This window comes from Oxyura jamaicensis, chromosome 6, assembly GCF_011077185.1.
Source record: "Oxyura jamaicensis isolate SHBP4307 breed ruddy duck chromosome 6, BPBGC_Ojam_1.0, whole genome shotgun sequence".
Taxonomy (NCBI): Eukaryota; Metazoa; Chordata; class Aves; order Anseriformes; family Anatidae; genus Oxyura; species Oxyura jamaicensis.
Window position 1 is genome coordinate 5,656,372 of NC_048898.1, and position 13,299 is coordinate 5,669,670.

The window sequence follows — 13,299 nt, forward strand, 5'->3', positions numbered from 1 at the left end:
TCCCTCCCTCCCTCCCTCCCTCCCTCCCTCCCTCCCTTCCTCCCTCTTCACTCCCTCCCTCCTTCACTCCTTCCTTCCGTCTTTCTATCACGTCAAACTGACAGCTGGTTTAAATCCAGATGATGTGGAGAGATGTTGAATTTTGTTGGGACATAAATGTGAGCCCAGAGTGAACGGGGTATTTATGGAAATACTTCCTGGCAGAAGTTGTCCTGGCTGAGAATCAGAAGCTTGCATCCAGTTGACATCACTGGAAGATGCACACACAAAGTGAAAGTACTCTGTGGCCTTTAGGCTTCTGTTCCTGTGGTGCATGGGGTTTGATATTACACAGAAGATTGAACCATTCACTTTTCTGGGTAACTGAGATAAAATGGTTATCTCTGATCAATTTCTGTCTGCTCTGTCTGGGGTATCCCTCCATGACTTTAAGAAGGTGCTGTGTATGTGCAACAGCGAGACTATTGGAAAGGAAACCCTAATACAGGAGCGATTAATTGGTATTTTTAAAAAGATGAGTACCATAGTTGCTGCTTATCTAGGTCGTAGTAATAACTTGAAGGAATATGTTCACTAAAGTGAAATGTTCTCTAAAGTGCTTGCTGACAGGTTACTTACACTTGTCTGCTCCAAACACAGTCTGTTTTCCTAAAGCCAAACTGGAAATTAAGTTTTCTTCTTACTTAAGTATACCAAAAGTTACTGTGGTATGAGGGGACTGCACTGATGTTAAATGAGTGTCACCAGTGGAAAATCAGCCCCAGTGCTTTTTTCTGTGTTTGGCAAAAGGAAGGGGCATTTCCATTTTCCATTGCTGATTGAGTTCCCCTATGATCTTATCTAACCCACAGGAACACTGAAACTGTATCAAGAATGTATTCTCCCTGGTGCCCTACCACACAGAAAAATCACGCAATCAAGTTCCCCATTTGAGTGTGTGAGGGGAAGCATATTTCCTGTCTCCTCCCTTTGACTGCTTCATCCTCCTAGCTTTGGGCTCTCCGGGACACAGCTGTCTGCCACCGCGCGCGAGGCTGTGAGTGCTGCTGTACTGGAGAGAGCCAGCTCTCCTTGCAGTCTGCTCCTTGGGCGTTTCTTCGAGGGCTGAGTTAGAAGGCTGGTGGGTGGCTTGCTTACTTCTCTAGGGGAAGCCAGTGAAGCGGGTGGGCTGCGTGAGGAGTTCTGCTTCACTCTGCTTGGCACCAAGCGTGACTGGATACATCAGAAATCCCAGAGCTGCTCAGATCTGAGCCCTGTCTGCAGGCATCCACAGCACCGGTCTCCAGGGAGCTGGGGCTACGACACTGGGGGATACGGGTTGCATTACCACGCCAGTCCCTGGCGGGGTTTAGGAGCAATGGCAGAATAAATGCTTACAACTTGCTTTCACGTTGCATTGTGCTGGACTTGTTCTTCCTTTGGTGCCATGAGTTGTACCCGGTGATCCTTGTGGGTCCCTTCCATCTCGGGATATTCTGTGATGCAATGATTCCCTTCTCCATTGCTGCTTTGAGTGCATCCTAAACCCTTTACTTGACATTAGCCTCTTGTGCATTGCTGGCCAGCAGGTCTGCGTAGCAGCAGGCCCACCAGTCTTCCTGCAGGGAGTTAAAGGAGTTTTTGGAGAAACTGAGTGATTCCAGAAGTTCACCACTTTCTTCTCTGGCAATTCCCTGGATTTGACCTGGCCCTGGTGTCTGGGACAGCTGGGCAGCAGGTTAAGGAGAAAAGCAGCCCTGGTGTTAAGTGTGTTTCACGTGCTTGGGGCTGCTGATGTTAGGTGCTGTAAGCAAAAGTTTTATGAGAAGAGGGTTGTGAGTGAGGGAGAATCGTTGCTATCAGGTGAACTAGGGGGAAGCTCTTTGCCATCTTAGCACACAGAAGGAATGATTGACAGAACAACAAATCTTCATAGTCTGGGCAATGTCAGCTTGTCACCGTGAGTTCAGTAGTTAAATAGCTGCAAGCCTACTGCTGCGTGCTTTTCAAGGGACAGGTCATTCGGTACAAGGCACGGCAGAGTGCAGCATGCTTAGGGCTTTGAGGTGCTGACAAGCTGATACCACCCAGAATAACTGCGGAGAGCATGGTCATGGCCCACACGAGATACAGGTTTACAAACTGAAAAAGTCACAGCCTGCCACCCTTGGAGACAACATGCAGCATACGTACTGAAACCTAATACTGCCTTGCTTTCTGCCTCCACAGCAGCTGCATGCACGTGCTCAGCCCTGGGCACTTGGGAATGGCCTAACTGTGCTGGGTAGAGCGGAGGGCTGGAGAGAGATACTGCTAAGGCATGTAGATCCCTGGCAAGACTGAGAGCCTGTGTGGGGATGTGGAGGCAATGCTGTGGGTCGGAGAGATTGCAGGACTGAGTTGGGTAAGAGAAGGCAAGAGCACACTCATAGGGCCCCTAAGTGGGGAGAAAGAAAGGGTTTTACTGTTTGTGGCTTTGGGGTGGGGCAAGGAGTGATGGCTCAGCTTGGGAAGGTAGAGGAGAATCTGGCTGGGCTGCGGTAGTCTTAAAACATACCCAGAGTTTGCAATTTATCCTGGGCCAGATTGGAAATGTTACATGTTCTGCAGCAGTGCTTACAAGCATGTGACAGTCACAGTGTTGGCCGTCCAACTCGCTACCCAGAGCACTGACAATTTGTCCCCTCTTGTTTGTCATACACACCTGCGGATTTAATGCTTCTCTTTTGGAGAATGCAGCATTTTTCTGTCCTGTGAAACAATGCCTCTCTTCTGCCATTCTCATGGAGATGTGTTGCGATGATATCACTTCCTAGCAAGGCGCTGGTGAATCACTTTGTTGGTGTTCATGAATCACTTCTTTGCTACCAGTTTCTGCACTGGTCTTAATATAGTTTCCAAAGGCAAAAATCATCATTGCAGAGACCTCCTACTTTTTGTTAAAGAGACAATACTGGGCTTATCTCATTGCCTGACTTAGCAAGCCCAAGCTCCCAGCATGCTGCAAAAGAGCTCTCCCAAATCTGTTCCTGCAGCTGAAGTTACTGCCACCCATCCAGTTGCTTTCCACCCCTGCAGAGACAGGATTGCTCACAGCAGAGCAGGGAGAGGGAGCTTACATGCTTGTCTCAGAGGCTCGGGTGGCAAGTCTGATCCTTGGTTTAAAGCTACCTTCCCTGCTCACTTGAATGGCTGGACTTTTCACTGGAGTGCTTGAATCCAAGCACCGTTTTATTGCTCCATTTTATTGCTCTTCCTTGGGTCTGATAAGCTCTGCATGGGAGCAGAAGCACTCTGAACTGCCGTGGGTAGGTGTGCAAAGGCTCTTCTGCTCAACACTTGGTCAAGAGCCTCCTGTATTTTATTGCCTACCTAGGCAGTGTAACTGATTGTTCATCTTCTCCATCAACTTTGTGGTGTAAAGTAGGCAGGAAGCTGGAGGAAGCAGGTCCCTCAAATTCCTTTGTCTAAGGGAAGAACGGGCAGCAGGCTGTGTGGTTCTGTCGAGGGAACATCAGTGGTCTTTGACACCCGTCTTGTGATGCGTTGGCACAGGGCTTTTTTCTAGGGGAAAAGGAGTTGTGCGAGGTGTGATTATAATGTTGTAAGGGTACAGGTTTATTCTTAGCACAGCCTGAGGCGGCTTTAAGTAGTCCTTATGACACCACTAATCTTTTGGCAACCACAAGGCTGGGGAACTGCACGGGCAGCTTGGAGGAGCCTCTCTCTGCCCATTGCCTCGTGTGATGGGGCAAGCATGCCTCAGAGACAAAGACCTAACCCATCTCTCTGATCCAGCACAGCGTGCTCTGGCAACTCCGCTGCTGCCTTCGGAGGGTGTTTCCCTGCAGTTTTGCCTTGACCGTTGTGATTTGCCATTTCTCTGTAATACATTACACGCTGTCAGCTGGTATTTGTAACATTTCCCAGCAGAATTTAAAATGAAAATTCCTCCGTGGAGGTCAGCATGCCGTGTGGGACACGGCCTGCATGTGGGCAGCATCTGACAGATTCCTGACGCTGTTACCCAACAGGCTTGTCAGAAACCACAGCACCTGCCTGTGGACTGCACTAGCACAGCGTTACCAGCCAAAGAGGGAAGCATCAACCGTGTTGGTTGCTGTATGTGTTTGTGTTTGTAGTCCTCCCCTGCTATGCTGGACGTGTTATAAATGTCTGCATGGATAGATACATGTGTTAGGATAATGATACCAGATACCAGTCAGTGCTGAGCAGCCCACGTGTAATTATTGTAACATAAAAGCAGCTCAGAATATTGCTTAAGAGTTTTTCAGTTATCAGTGGCTTTTCTACACATAGGCAGATAAGGAGAGAACCTGGCTGAAAGATTGCTCACTCCAGAGTTAGTGCCAAGGATCAGATCTTTCTGACCCCATTGCAAGGAAGATCCGTTCCCACATTCGTAGTGTGCCTATGTGTTGGAGATTTTTCTGTTTCATTTATCATTTGTGACGGATGAAGTCACTTGAAATCTGTTTTTTATACCAAAAGGTTATTTGGCTTTTTCTGCCTGCCTTGCAGCTGTTGGTGTGTTTCATGTGTGTTATTAGCACTGTGTAGCAGAATGCCATTTTGTGCCCAGTAGGGATTAACAAAATAGCCATTGCTTCACCCTTCCTCTAAGCTTGCCTGCAGTTCAAGCCGCTTAATTTTCCATGTGCTTGGTGTCAGCGTCCCATTATAAATTATCCACCCTTGCGACCGCAGCCTGGTTTTTCTTACTCCGTTGAGTGGAGCTACTGATGAGTAAAGTTTAACAAGTTAACATTAGGAGAATACCTGTGAGTATTTCATAGTTGCATAATTTGTACTTATTTGGTAAGTTTTGTAAGGCTGCTTGGTTCCCTCAAAATACATGACCGTGGAAATCGGTTGATTTGAATGCAACCTTTTTTTTCATCTGCAGTCCCTGGAGGATTCTAATTGCAGTGTTGCCTTGTGACTGTGCTGAATTAAGAAACAGAGCCGAGCTGAAATTCCCAGACCAAAAGATGTGATGGCTACTTTTTTATGTTTTTCTTCTAAACAATATCCAGCAATATCTAAGTCTTTTTGCATTGTGTAAGTTCAGTGCTTTTGAAAAAAAAAATGCTATTTTTAAAAAACCTATTAGAATTTAAAAAATTAATGAGTCCTCTTCCCCCTCATTTGCTCACTTTCTCCTTCTGCATGTTTAATGCTGTTAAGTGAACATCTCTTTCTATTGTTATGGGAAAACTTTCAAATAATGCGCCGTTTTATAGACAAAGGAAGGAAAAATGTGAAGTTGCAGATGCTAAATAAAGACAGGATAAGATTATTCAGAAAGGCAGGAGGAAGGATTTGGAGCAGAGGATGGAGGATACTTGGTAAGAAAGACCCAACAATAAGGGTCAGCCTTGCTCCCATTGAATCTGCATGTCATCCCAGAATTACCAAGCTGTGATATCCAAAGCCGTCTCAGGGAGAGAGCTTAGCCCAGAGGGCAGCATGGGATAAGGCTCAAAGCTCGGACAAGAAAAGGAGACATGCTAGAACCACGGACTGAAAGAACAAGAAAAGTAGATGGAGTGTGTGCGTGAGTAGGGAGGAGAAAAGGCAGAGGGGGAAGTGGGAGCAGCATGGGATAGGGCTTTGTAAAAGTGAATGGGCATCTTGAGCAAAGTCAAATAGAGTTTTCCCCAAAAGTATCAGTGGTCTTAAGGCCAGCATAACAGTTGGAATTCAGCCTGGAAGTAGAGTGAATTACAGCAATTCTGCTGTGTGTTTGGTTGGTATTTGGAGTTTCAAGCTTTGTTTTACCTCTGGAGTCCCTGATCTTGCACAGTCCCATCAGAGCAGTTGTGAGCAACAGAGGTTTCAGGGTAAGTTCCTATCCTTGAACAGCTGCACTGGTCACGTGTGGTTTTAGTAAAGGCTGTCCCCAGGGTGAAGGTAGGCTGGTGGAGCTAGCAGCTGTTCAGCTCTCCTAAGAGATGTATCCTCTTCCAAACCTCACAGGAATAGCCATGCAAAGTGATTTTTGGTGGCTTTTAGAAAAGTGACACTGAATGTGCCATAAATTTGACCAGGTAGCATTTTTCCCTGGCTGTGCACTGACACTGTGTCTGCAGAGCTCTGTTGGATAAAAATCTGGGGCAGCTGAAGGACAGGCAGGCTATTCTGGTGCTGGAGAAGGTGGAGGTGTTCCTCTGCCACATGGGGAAATACTCATGCATGCTGAAACTTTTATTAAAAAGACCACTGATGAGATGTAAATGTGATGCTTTAAAAAAAGTAACTCACAAATAGAGGCAAAACTAATAATGAGATGAACAATTAGCTTATCTTTTACCTTTCTAGATACTCAAACAGCTACAGATTCATTTACAATTTAAAATTAGTTTAGAAGAGTTTAAAGCATTGATTTGAGGCCATTACACTCTTCCTGATTGGTTTATGATATTCTCCTAGGGATAGAGTGCCTTACTTCAAGTTATCTTAACCTTCGCCTTATTATTGTTACTGGTCAAGTTAATTGTGATCTCTGACGGAGATCACAAGCCCTTCACAAATCTGATTGTATTTTCTTATATGTTTTTGTCTATTGAAAGGTGAAGATGCATTAAAAAAAATAAATGAACTTTGATGGCAGTTTGTTGCAGTGAGGAATCACAAACAGATTTTCAGTACCTCAGGTTTCTGTAAAAGTTTAGTGGTGCACATGAGTCTGTACAACATACCTGGAATTCTGTATGTGCTTTCAGGTTTGCTTTTGCTCCACGTGTGTCTTTTCCTCTCTCTTCCCAGTCCATCATTTCAAAAACATCAGAGGAACCACGGCTGAGTGTTCTCCTGCTCCCACCTGTGCTTTGGGATGCGAAAGAATAACATTAGCACACAGAGGCCTCCACTTCCTCTTGGATGCATCTGGACCAATCTGGATAATTTTATTAGGCAATCCACTGAGCCTGTGATCAGTCTGAGCAGCTGATGACGAGCAGCGCCAGGATACGGTACTGGGCTGCTGATCAATTTTGCATCTTTCAGAAGACTTCAAAATTTAGATTCATGAAGCATCAATCTCATAAGCCACAGTCTCACCATGAGGACATTAGGGCAGTCACATCTGTACAAAATATCTTCACCAGCAATCTTTCACCCTCTGAAAAATCTTTTCTTCTTGAAGGTAACTGTGGGTGGTCTTCCTTTGTCTAATTTCTGTAAATTCGGTACATCGCTTTCTAGTTATGCAGCTGATACTCGTGTTTATGTGAATGGCTATTTAAAAAAAGGAAAGATCAGATGTTTGTTGTTTCATTTCAACATAAATCAAACTTTGTATTCACACAGCAATTCTAGTTTAGCCCCAGGAATAGCTTTAGTATTGCTAAGTGTCTGGAGAGTATTGACTACAGAGACATGGTTTTAAGCAGGCTGTAATAGTTTCTACAGCTGCTAACAGTTCCTAGAAGAAAGGCAGTATTATTCATCGGTGTTTAAAATGTGCATGACTTGCATTGCACAGAAGTCAGATTGGGAGAATGTCAGAATTTTTTTCTGAGATTCTGCCAGGAAAGTCTTCAATAACTGGAGAAATTCTTTTCACTGGTGAAATCAACATGCAGCACATTGTGTTATTATAATTGCTTATAGCTCACCATGAAAGTTGTCTTTGTATGCGTGGATGTACGGCTTGTACTGTTTTGTTTTTATTTATTCTGCATTCTTTATTATAATGTTCTTTCCTTTTTTCCAGACCAGAAAGATTGTTATTGAGCTTTCCACAAAGCTGAAATAACGCTGTGTGTTAAAAAAATGTTAACAATTTGAAGAAGTTATAAAAATTTATAAGTTGACTGAATACTTTGGAAATTTCTGCATATTTTAATATAAATAGGTAATGCAAATGTTTGTTCTTTGCATTTAGAGGTGGGTCTCTGTTTTCTAAAGGTCTTGTATATAAATTTGATTCTTACAATTACATTAGAACAGAACGAGTATTTTTTCAGGTTGCATAATAGGAAAAAATGTATTTGCAAAAGACACAAAACAGACATGGTTATCTCTGAATGTCATATAGCCATGAAATTTAACACAAATAGTATCAGTTGTTTGAATGACTTCATTAAATGAAGTTAGGGGACTGCCTGTTGCAGTCAGCTGAGGTCCTTCCATTCAGCTCCATGGGTGTGGGGTTTGCCCACAAAGAGAAAGACCATGCTGTATCTAGCTGAGAAATAAGAGGAAAGGAAATTTTTATAGATATGTTGAAGTTCCAGATTGCGCTGGTAGAACTTGCATAGAAATTCAGTTACAGAAAATCAAAGATGTAGGAGTTATGTTAGATTAATTTTGTGTAGCAGTGAGCTCAAGCTTTATTCATAACTGAAATAATGAAATAGAATAAGAGGGTCTAAAAGAAAGAAAGGGGGAGTAGAAATTGGTGAAAGGGAAGGGGTGAGTGATAGATTACAGGGAGGTGAGCAAAGACCTAAACGATAACATGGGTTTAACAAAGGTTACTCCAAACGTTAACAAGTCAAATGTTACGATCCACTGGAGATGCTCTCTGAGAGAATATCTGAAAGGAAAGATGTCATGCTGCTTGTTTCGGTGTTTATTTTTTATTTGGGAGGGGACGGGGGAGCAGTGTGAGTTTTGGGTGGTGTGCAGAAGGGGTTTAAGCTCTGCTGAATGAGAATGAAAGTCTATTTGTCCACAGGCATTGCAGGCACTGGGAATAGACCTGGAGGGCTGTAGCTTTAGTGAGGGCCCCTGGACTGCATGCTCCCTGCAGTTGGCATTGTTCACCTGTGCTTCTGAGGTACCTCTTCCAGTTCTGTTTTGTCCAAAAGGAATCCAGTCTGCACACCTGGGGCTTGCTCTGTGATGCAAAGTGCAGCACGGTAAGTGGGGCAGTTGAGGGGCTGTCTACAAAAGCACACTGCTGCTCTGAACTTGAACAACCCTGTGAAACATGAGGGCAGGAGTGGTGACAGGGCAGGGTAATACTCAGAATGCATTAGTCCATGCTACAGGTGCTGGCAGCTTGTAGAGCTGAGAGCAGTGACAGTCATAAGGAATGCAGCAGGTGAAAAGATCGCAGTGATCAGTACTGCAGGGTAATCACTCTGGGAAAGGGGAAGGGAGAAGGACTGATGCAAGGCTGGGTAGGTGTGTTAGGGAAAAAAATAAAAAACGATACCACCCCCTTAACACACATCCTAGAAGGATTTGGGGGGGGGGTTATCTGATGAAGCAATGCTGTCCAGTGAGCACATTCACAACAGAAGGGGAAAAACAACAACAACGACAACAACAACAAAAACAAACTTTTTAGATCTAGGCAAGGTAACACTGAAGTTAGCTAAAGTTCTGCGGTGTCTGTCGTAGACTCAGGATAATGAATTGCTCAGGAAAGTTGGTGCCTGCCCTAAGGTTACCTGTAATTCAGTACTTCGGTACGGATTCTGTCCAGTCATATTGGTCATGAAATTTTGAAGGGCCTAGCTGCATGTTGCAACATCAGCACCTTTAAGAAGCACGCCAAATTAACACACAAGAGTCCCAGGTTTGGGATGTGCTGTTTTTATAGGTCTTTTTCTCAAGACATCCTGGGACGTGCTTTGATGAGTTGAAAGGCTTCGTTGGTCATTGTGACCAGTGCAATGAAATAACATTGCTGCTAGCTGGTGGTTTGCTCCATAGTAAGCTGCTTCTGATTTTCAAAGACTGCTTTCCAAATGGCTATCACTATGGTAAATGATTCCAATCACTATGGTAAATGAATCTTTTTAAGCCTATACTCACAAAACTAAATTCAGTTCAGTAAACTGTTGATTCTTGAGTCTTTTGTGAGTAGTTTTCACTGTAACATTATCTTGGATCATTAATTTTGAGTGTTAAAAATGAATGATTGGTAATGGGGAGTTATCAAAGACTCATTTCCATGTTCCCTGTCAGTATGCCACTTCATACTGTGTTTATTCTCACAGAGCCTGTCATACAGAAGTACCATTTACAGAGCACAGACACAGAGAGAATTAATGATGTGCATAAGTCTGCGTAAGGAAATATGTTACAGAACTGATCTTGGATTTCCTCAGCTTACGATGTTTAGCCACTGGACTGGCTCTCCTCGTGATCTGCAGCACAGTTACATTCCTTTCTCGTTGTGGCTCTTGGTCATCCCATCCTGCACAGCCAAGGAGGCTGCCACAGATACAGCGATCAGGTGAGTCTGAGCGTGACAGGATTATATCAAATACTGTAATGAATAGCCGAGACAAATAAATGTGTTATGTACCAAAGTATAACGTGTTTATGTATGCCAGTACTTTGAAAACACTTTGTTAAAAAGAGCTATTATCCTTGCTTGAAGTGATAGGCATCCACAACAGTTTGGCTTTTGAACTTTGCTAAAATTATTTGCTAATAAGATTTTGGCTTATGAAAGATGATGAAATGCACAAGCAGAACACAAATATCTTTAATAGATCTTGTCAGCAATTGTGAAGATAATTTTTAACAATGTTAGGATTTTCCAGGCCTCTTTCAAAATGACTGTGCTGCCTTGCTAAATATGCTGATTGCTGTATGCCTTTGTCTAAGAAAAAGTTGGCCTTAATTGCTTCTGAGCAATATTTCCTTGGAAGCTCTCAGATAAAAGGCAACACAGAGAAATCTGAAAGAATCTCTACTTAGAAACTGGCCATGTTCAATCTGTAAAGTATGTAGATTTTTTTTTTTTTCCTAGGGAGAGGCAGAAGAGGGCAATAGGTGCAGGATGTGGAGGGAAGAAGCAGTGCCATGACCCTGTAGCATTGCTGCATGTTGAGTCACAGAGTGACATTTAAACAATTCTCATTGCACCCAATATAAAAAACTATGATGCATGTCAAATTGCTGGTCGTCCTAGAGAAAGATTAGGAGAAAAAAGGTCAAGGCACCAAATCCATAGGTAGCCTTTCCCATGTTGGGAAATGTTGGGGGAGCGTACCAGCAGAACCTCAAGCCAAATGGTTCTTTAATGCCTTTTTTTTTCTTTTTTTTTTTTCTTTTTTTTGAGGGAATGAATGGCTCCGGACTTTCCATCTTTAGAGCTGGTGATTTCCACACCACAGTGATTCAGCCAGCATGAATTCTTGACCAAATCCCATTTTGTTTGCTGGTTTTATTTTTCTAAAATATTTTACATTTAGCAGGGCATAAAGGCCTCCCTAGTATGTGATGGAGTAAGAAGGAGATCTGTCTGTGCTCTTTTTACTGGTTAGCTTTCTCAGAGGATGGCTCTCTGTGCTTCTGAAAACATTGCAAGTGAAGCAATTAAAAAGAATCACTGAATTTTGACTAAAACTAAGACTAAATCCTTATGTGGTCTTGGCTTTTTGATGCTGTGTGTTTATTTGGAATTCCCTTTGAGGTTTAATAAGAGGTCTGATTTTTATTTGAAGAATATGCCCTGCCTGAAATCTAAGGTTTAATCAGTGTATTACTACATAGGAAGCTCATATACATTTGTTTAGTTGCTAGATAAAAAGATTAGTATTGATGACAATTTCAGAGGATAATAGGTTGTTAAATTAATGTGGACAGCCTTGTTCCTTTGCCTTGTTGGATATTTTCTGATGACTGAATTCTCTGGGGCACCCTTTTTAAGGACTATGCTGGTGGTTATCCCAGTTACTGTGGAAGTGGTTGGTTCAGTAAGGACCTAGAGTAGCTTGGCTCTGGGGTGAGAGAGGGATGCCAGACAGGAAATCTATAACCTTGGAAAGCTACAAATAAAAGAAATTACACTCTGAAAATTAAAAACATAACATGTTCTTTCAAAAGTTAATACATTTATATAGATACATTATTGCAAAAGGTACATCATGAGTAATAAAATACTGCTATAATAGTTTAGAGACCTAAGATGCAAACATTACAGTTCACCTCTGTGAAAACACAGCATTATTTCCTTCAGTTCCTTCATTATTTCCTTCCCTGCATCCTCTTGTTATTCAACAGACAGGAATATAGGTATGTCCAGGTTTGTTTCAGAGGCCCCTTTGTGCATTGACCCCCATTGTCTGCTTTATTTTTCACACTGCTTTCCCATCTTTATATATATTTTTCCCCATTCTCCAGTAATTCATTGTATGTCTCTGATTCTACATGGCTGCCTTTGGCTATGGGCTGAGACAAGCTAGTTGTGTGAGGCTAACCTTCTTTTCAAATGTCAGTACTTTTAAAATGGTACAGGTCATCCAAAATGACGTGTACGATATGTATAGATGTATGAGTTTGCTAATAACATTGCTGCTGATTAACAAATAGTCAGGTCACAAATGTGTCCATACTAAGGTTGTCTTCTCAGTGAAAATTCAGCTTTTTTTTTAGTGGATGTGCACTGAGACAAGATTTTGTAACATAATCATGTAGGGTTTTTTTGTTTGTTTGTTTGTTTTGTTTTATTTTGTTTTTTTACCTTCTAGCACAGTCTTTGAATAGAGGAATCAGTAGGGAGCTAGTACAGCCATTGCTGCTTGTGTTGTGACTTGAAATGTGGCTCTGTATCCACCTCCACTGAATATCGTGTCATCTTGGCTTTGGATGAGTCTATGTCTAGTCATATTGCACATATTGCATGTGTAGCCCATAGGGGAGCAGGTAAACATCCTTGCTGCAGTGACTTTGGAATCATTGATAATAGATTGCATTGCTGAAGTCAGTGATATAAAATCAAATTAACAGCTGTAATTACCTGTGAAACCTCAGAATTTTACATTCCAAAATGTGAAAGACAACCACCTTTCTGCACATCATTTTGAAGTGTGTCTGGTCCAGTGTGAGTATCTTGTCCTGGGGTGGGAAGCAAGTGCTATACCATATGTGGATGAAACTATTCAGTTTTTGACGTTATGGTATCCCATGAATTTTCCATAAAATCCCTTGAGTCCTCTTAATACTCTCAAAATGCTATACGATGTTTTGTTGTAAAGTGAGGATCAGTTTATTCTCGGTAAGAAATGTGTAAGTTTTTATGTTCATGTTTTGTGATTTGAAAGTTATAAAGTATCATCTGCTTTGTTCTTCTGAAAAAAAATGTTTAGCAGCAAGATGCTATTCTCAATACTTGATAGTCTGCATGGGAATTACTTGCTTCTTGCAGACTACTCCCGAGGGACTTTCAGTTATCTTAGACAAAACAAATGATTTAATTATTTTCATCAAACTTGAATCTTTAGCATATTCCTCCCTTTGAATGTGAAGCCTTATGTAGCCTTGATTTTCTTCCAGAACAGGGTAAGATGGAAAAGAAAGAGAAATTATTTCAGCTAAGTGAATAATTCA

General features: G+C 42.4%; 1 long non-coding RNA gene across 1 annotated transcript in view; it reads left to right on the top strand.

Annotated features, from left to right (window-relative positions):
• Positions 1-1,045: 1,045 nt before the first annotated feature.
• Positions 1,046-13,299, top strand: part of LOC118168803 — a 64,502-nt gene continuing 52,248 nt past the window's right edge. Inside the window, exons 1-5 of the long non-coding RNA XR_004751803.1 lie at positions 1,046-1,120; positions 6,769-7,147; positions 7,718-7,858; positions 8,684-8,867; positions 9,957-10,195. This is a non-coding gene — a long non-coding RNA (uncharacterized LOC118168803). The remainder of the gene's footprint in view (positions 1,121-6,768; positions 7,148-7,717; positions 7,859-8,683; positions 8,868-9,956; positions 10,196-13,299) is intronic.